This window comes from Natrix helvetica (assembly GCF_964273705.1).
Source record: "Natrix helvetica genome assembly, chromosome: 9".
In the NCBI taxonomy this organism is placed as follows: Eukaryota; Metazoa; Chordata; class Lepidosauria; order Squamata; family Natricidae; genus Natrix; species Natrix helvetica.
The window spans coordinates 7,338,082-7,345,526 of NC_138560.1; the positions used below are offsets into that span (position 1 = coordinate 7,338,082).

Genomic DNA, 7,445 nt, shown 5'->3' on the forward strand with positions numbered 1-7,445 from the left:
CCTGAATTTTCATTTTGAAATTAAATAATCATTCTCATGTGTCATTTTATTTATTTATTATTTATTTATTATATTTCTTTGCTTCCCATCTCATCTAGAGGCAGACTAGAAAGTTTAACTTTTATTACATTAGCCTACGATATGTTTCTGAACTGACACCAGAGTGTGAATGTTTTGCCTTACACACCTAGGATAATCAGCATCCCTTTGAAATGGTTCTCCAATGCTTGATAAAATAAATATGCTGATCAGTTATGGTGTGTTATGCATCAAAAAGAGAGAAATCTTTAGTTTAGGAAGTATTAGTCAAAAATCCCGAATGAGGATTATTTGAAGTCCTACATAAATTTAGAAATCTTCTGTTAGATAAGAATGCTATTTGGCCTGAGGGAATTAATGCTCAAAATGCATCTCTTAATGAAGATAATTAATGTGCCCAGTGCAGTTCTTAACTCCCCCCCCCCATTTTACACATACATGCAAAGAGAGATATGATTTATATCAGTAGAACTTTAGATCAAATAAGCTCCTTAACTGAGAGCCCTTCATTCCAACAAACAAGCCCCCTTCTTACCACACCCCATTCAAAGAATTTAGGCCTACCTGTTCTATTACTCCCCACAGTCAGTGACCACATCCCCTCATACTGGAAAAGACATCATAAAAAACAGCAGTCACTAGAATCATAGTGTGGTTACCCTGATGGGTGTAGACAACGTAAGAGCTTGATGAGTTAAGAGTGTGTATTGAAGGAATTGCTCAACTCTCCAATGTTATCAGAAGGAATCATTTATTCCTTAATGATTTTCAGCTAATTTATTACATTTTGGGAAAGGCACCAAATGATTTATTGGAAAAACCACCCTAGGTCATCACAAAGACTGAGAATGGTGGCATAATTCTGCCACTTGCAGATAGGGGCTCTTTACAACCTGTCCTACATGGTTGAAATTACAAGTTATCCTCTGGCAGGATGTATTATTCACCCCATTCCCACGGGGAGTCCTTGGGAGAAGGCAGAAGGTAAAAACTATTTTGATTTAAGAGAACTGCAAACTTGTGTTAAGATTTTGTGGATGACTGCAGATAGTTCTTGACTTACAACTATTGTTTTAATGATTGTTGAAGGTTGCAATGGCACCAAAAATGTGACTTACAATCAATGCTCTCACTCACAATCATTCACAGAATCACCACAATCATGAGACCCAGATTTGGGTCCTTGTATTTAGGATGGTTGCAGTGTCCTGGAGTCATGTTGGATTCTTGATTTGGACTTTTTTTTCTTTTGTTCATTTTGGATAGCAGCTCCATTCTTTAAAAAAAACTTCATATTTTACTTCCCATGTTTATTTTATGTCTGTTGATGAACCTCGAATAACCTACTTCAATAGCCACAGTAATTTGTAGATCCAATAACCTATTACCCACTCAGTAACCTAAAAGAAAGAAAATAACAATTTCATTTTTCTTTTTTAGGGGACATTGGCCACACAAGTGAGTTTCTCTGGTTAATAAATGACCAAATATGTTATTGAGCCACAGTGGCATAGTGGTTAGAATGCAGTACTGCAGGCTACTTGTGCTGATTGCTGGCTGCCTGCAATTTGGCAGTTCAAATCTCACCAGCACAAAGTTGACTCATCATTCTATCCTTGGGGGGGGGGGGGTTTAAAATGAGGACCCAAATTGTTGGGGGCAATATGCTGACTTTGTAAACTGCTTAGAGAGGGCTGTAAAGCACTGTAAAGCAGTATATAAGTCTAAGTGCTATTACTATTGCTAAATAAACACCAAATATGAACTGTCCACTTTATGAAGGACCTTGCTTTGGTTAAAAACTATGTTGGGATTGTGTTCACCACATATGCTAAACATGCTTCCTGAAAGAAGGCATGCTCTGGATTTACGTTCCAGAACAAACCATAAATAGATCAAGTGCTTTGGGTTTCCCTGAAATATCAATAACCTCAATAAATTATAGATCCAATAATCTGTTGCACAATGAGTAACCCATAAGAAGGAAAATAACTATTTCTGTTTTTCCAATTTAGATGCAAGCGGTCAATACGGTGAGTGTGTCTTGTTAACATTTAACTAAATAAACATCAAATGGGAATATCCCTCTTTATGAAGGGCATCGGTTTGGCTAACAACTGGGTCAGTGTGATGTTCAGTGAACATGCTAAACTAGCTCTGTGAAAGATTCATGTATTACAGTGAACTATAAATAGATCAAGTGGTTTGAGTTCCTGAAATATCAATAACCACAGTAATCTATAGATCCAGTAACCCATTACTCATTCAGTAAGATATAAGGCAACTAACTATTTCTTTTTTCCATTTTAGTTTTCCAACGAGAACAAAGAAAAAGTGAGTGTCTAATTAACAATTTACTAAATAAATACCACATATGAACAATCCTCTAGATGAAGGACATGTGTTTGGCTAACAACTATTCAGGGTTGTGTTCACTGCACATATTAACCTGCTTCTTTCATGTTTAGCCTGCAGCATATTTAAACACGCTTTGCCTTACACACATAAGATTGCTTTGAAGAAGTTCTCTGTGTGCTTTATATAAGCTATACACAGAGTACTTATGGTTCTTTTATGCATCAAAAAAGGAAAAAGAGCATGTAAAAAGTGGGTTTTTTAATTTGTTTGTTTAATTTAGGGACTATATTCGCCATTTTCACTCATACCTGCTATGTAAACAATGTATCAAGTCTTGCTAGTAGTCAGATGTTCCAGAAAAGTTATTCATATCGTTTGTTAAACCTTTGAAACAAAACAATAATTTCACACATTTTATTCCAGCTTGCTCCTAGTTTTCCAGGAAACGTAAGTTTTACTATTAATTTTTCAAGGATATGGTTTAAAAGGAAGTGTTATTTCTTTGAATAATGGAGTTGGGATTTTTGCTCATAACCTTGGTGGCACAGTGGTTAGAGTGCAGTACTGCAGGCTGCTTCTGCTGATTGCTGGCTGCATGCAATTTGGCAGTTCAAATTTCACCAGGCTCAAGGTTGACTCAGCCTTCCATTCCCTTGAGGTGGGTAAAATGAGTACCCAAATTGTTGGGGGAAATTTGCTGACTCAGTAAACTTCTTAGAGAAGGCTGTAAAGCACCATGAAGCAGTATATAAGTCTAAGTGCTATTGATATTGCTAACCATAACATCAAACTAATAAACTCATTAGCCTGTTTCATAGCTTCAAACAATCTATTGTATCATCCAGAAACAAAAAAAAAAACTGGCTTTGCAATATGTGTTAAATTTCTCCATCCCATTAAGAAAAACTACCATAGATAAACCTAACCAACCATTGTATTTTCAATAAATGCAACAATTCAATCTTTAACGGACCTGTCTAAAAATGTTTGATTGCAGCCAAGAGTGTTCACTCTACAGGTTCTAAACCCATTTCCACCTAAAAATTATGCAACCTTTCAGCTATCTGGCAGAAAATGTAATATTTCTAATAGGGGACCCTGAAAGAGAAAATTGTTTTGTTTCTGGAGGAAACTGGGATTTCCCATAGAGTGAAAGAACAGGAGAAGGTTTCGGAAATATAAGAATGGTTCACTGTCATCCTTTACTTTGTTCCAACCTCATACTCAGATGGCTGAGTAATGGATAACCACAATTGAGAAAGGAGTCCCTTGATTTGAGCAGAATGGAATGTAGGAAGCCAATCAGGACTTGCCATGGCTGGGGGAGGAACTCCGGGGGAAATAAAGCACAGTCCTTCAAAACCCAGAGTCAAGTCAAGGAAGAACTTTTCTAAAAATAATAATAATAATAATTAAATTCTTTTGATTTCCAATGAGAACTATGGAAATGGTACAAATGATGACCTGGCAATGATTGAGTATGGTGGCAGAATAAAAACAAACTAAATAAACATTACCTACACCCCAATTCTTTCACCTTTTCCTGGCTTTTCAACTCAGATTGCGACCATTGTGAATTATGCAAGGAAAAAGAATGTAATGCATGAGCTTTGATTACTGTTGATTATTAGTAACCTATTTAGTAAACTGTTTACTTAACAACCTATTCAGCAGTAAGCTATTTGAATAATCTTAAGTAGACAACTTCAGTAAACTATTAGCCATCCAGTAATGTACTAGATGGAACATAACTGTTATTTTATTCTATTTTAGAATTGAAATTGATACGGTGAGTATTTCTAATTAACAATTAACTAGCTAAAAAACAAATATGAATAGTCCTCTTTAGAAAGGAACTTAGCCTGGCTAACCACTATGTCAGGATTGTATTCACTGCACATGTTAAACTTGTTCCTGAAAGAAGCCATGATTTGGATTCACACATTACAGTGAATCAATAATACAATACAATACAATAGTAGAATTGGAAGGGACCTTGGAGGTCTTCTAGTCCAACCTCCTGCCTAGGCAGGAAACCGTATACCGTTTCAGACAGATGGCTATCCAACATCGAATCATAAATAGTTCAAGTCTTTTGAGTTCCCCCGAAATATCAATCCATAAAGATATTCTAGGTGACAAGTAATCCAGTTTGTTCTGTACAAATTCAACCTCTGCTTCTTGAAATTACCTCCTTAAACATCTGTTGTTTACGAATGCTGCTGTCTCTTCCTCACCCACCTATTCCTTTTATAAGGGCATGCTGTGCTATGCCTATTATTTCCAGAAATGTTAGATATTTGGGGTTCTAATTCTGAGGGCTTGGCATGACATTGTTCCCAAAATGTCAGACATCATGGTTCAGGATATCATCAAGTAGGCTCAGGATATCCGGGGGTTTTTGGGTTTGTATCTCATTCAGATACTAACATGTCTTCATTCAGCAAAAGTGTAATATGTCCAAATACCATTATGGAGTATACGAAAAGCCTGTGGTTTTATCAGACTAATGTTCTTGTAGCAGGCATCCAAATGGCAAGCTAAATTCTCCTGAAAAACCTTGATAACCTGCCTTATCCTTGTTCCAAAGAACCTGCATTCAGAATAGGAATGAACACAATGATGGACAGTTTTACCAGTTTCAATATATTCAGTCCAATTTCTACAGTAGTTTGGATGTTTCTTTGCTTTATAAAAAAGGAAGAAAGATTTACATTCATTTCTGTTTGCACAGTTCTGTTAGTCACGTACTTTTGATGGGGTTCCCTTTACATGCACTCTTAAAGTACACATTAAATTCCATGGGTACCATGTTTTCTGCATGCAGTTTTTGAACCAAGAATTTCTTTGCACTTTCTAGAGAATGTACTGACTGTAGATCTAGCATGGCTTAATAATTGTAGCAAGATTATCTGCATTCTTTAAAACAAAAGACACATTATGCCTCCAATACTTAGCATCTTTATATTACTTCTAAATAAAAGGAGTGGGGGGGGGAGAGCCATTATATCTATTTGTATTTCTTACAATAAAATCTTCGTCACTACCCTAAAAACCATTAAACAAAGGTGGGATATCTGGATCTACAGAAAGCTAATATATGTCTACAAATTGAGACTGGAAATCTTGATAATTGTTTGTTATTTTACTTGTTTGTTTAGCGGATCGGATATACACAGGCGGCTGAATCAGGTTTCCAAGGACTGCCCGCACACCGCTTTCTACCCTGCCACCCCAACCTTAATTAAGAATGAAGTTCACAAATCTTCGTAGTGTAATTTAGACATAAATTTTGAAAGTTTGATTTTCCTACCTTTGTAACAGAAGGCAGTGGGCAGTGAGAATTGCCCTTTGCTATTCTGGAGGATGGCAGAAGCTTTGCTAAAATAAAAAAAAATGCATTTGCACTAAAACCGTTTCTTTGTTGTTGTTTTGTTTTTTAAAAAAACACCAAAAATAATGTTCTGGTTAAAAAAATAATAACATTGAACGATGAGATGAACATTCAGCCTAACCCAGCTTTGGGGAATGGCACATCAGCTGCGCATGAGATAAATGGACCTGATTAAACTTCGACAGTGGACTTTTGGAAACCCCAGAAGAGAAGTTTAAAACACGTCAAAAGGTATCAGTGCCATGGAAATTACATGTCCACAAGAATCGAACTCCCTTAACTGAAGGGACTTTTAATCATTTAAACAGAAGAAAAAGAAATAGGAGAGAGCAAGAAGGAAAACCTAATGAGACTGAACTGGAAAGGAATGATGGTACATTGTCCTGCGCATGAAACAAGCTTCTGGTTCATTGACCCATGAGAGCTTCAGTAAATAACATTAAGTGAAATGGCCACAAGTCCAGGCACAGATAGTAGGGTCAGCATTCAACAACAGACTGTCATGTTTCTTATCATTCAACTATGATACATTGCGATATTGGGCATTGTATGGTCTCAAAGATCCTGAAGGGCAACCATTTTTGGAAAATTCCCCTCAGATGTGGATACCAGCATGACTCTTATACACACGGTTGAGCCTTTGGAAAAGGTTGCAATTAAGGGCAAGCAACTATGACACTTTGGCCAGGGAAATTACATCCCAATTAAGTACCACTTTATAAAACCTTAGTAAGACCATACCTGGAATAGAGCATCCAGTTTTGGTCACCGCCTTACAAAAAAATGTTGAGACTTTGGAAAAAAGTGCGGAACAGAGCAACTAGGATGATTAAAGGCATTGAGGCTAAAACACGTGAAGAATGGTTGCAGGAACTGGGTATGCCTAGTCTAGAGAAAAGCGGGGACATGAGAGCAGTATTCCAATATTTGACCAGATAGCCACAAAAGTACAGGGAGTCAACTTATTTTCCAAAGCACCAGAAGGGAAGATTAGAAACAGTGGATGGAAATCAATCAAGGGGAGAAACAACCTGGAATTAAAGAGAAACTTCCTAACAGTGAGAATAATTAAGCAGTGGAACAATTTGCCTCCAGAAGTTGTGAATGCTTCAACACTGGAAGGTTTTAAGAAGAAAGTGGACAACCACTTGTCTGAAATTGTATAGGATATTGAGCAGGGGGTGGGACTAGAAGACATCCAAGGTTCCTTCCAGCTCTATTCTGGAAAGAAGCTGGGAAAAGGAAGGAAGGAAAGAAGGAAGTGAGTCTGAAAAAAAGGAAGAAGGGAGGGAACTGGGAAAGGAAAGGAAAGGAAAGGAAAGGAAAAGAAAAGAAAGAAGGCAGACAGGCAGGCAACTGGGGAAAAGAAGGAATTAATTTATCTGGTCTTGCTTCTCTCAGGCTGACAGCAACAAGGTAACTGTATGTAAAGATTGGAAGAAGGCCCAAATTAATTACTTGTTCCTTTAACAATCTTAATAAATTAATGCTAAATGCCTGATTGCTCCTGAAATATTCTGTCTATTCATAAATAGCAAAAGCTGCACATGTTTTGCTGAATATTCACAGTCAGAAGCTGAAATTCTGCAGCAAAAACAATTTTCTGCAGATGAAATAATGCAGTTAAGGCAGGTGTAGCCATACAAAGCAGGGG

General features: G+C 37.0%; 1 long non-coding RNA gene across 1 annotated transcript; it reads left to right on the forward strand.

Annotated features, from left to right (window-relative positions):
* The first annotated feature begins 2,204 nt into the window (after positions 1-2,204).
* Positions 2,205-5,798, forward strand: LOC309397035. The gene is made up of 4 exons (XR_014176196.1): positions 2,205-2,373; positions 2,821-2,844; positions 4,171-4,186; positions 5,559-5,798. It is a non-coding gene; the product is annotated as an uncharacterized lncRNA (long non-coding RNA).
* Positions 5,799-7,445: the final 1,647 nt, after the last annotated feature.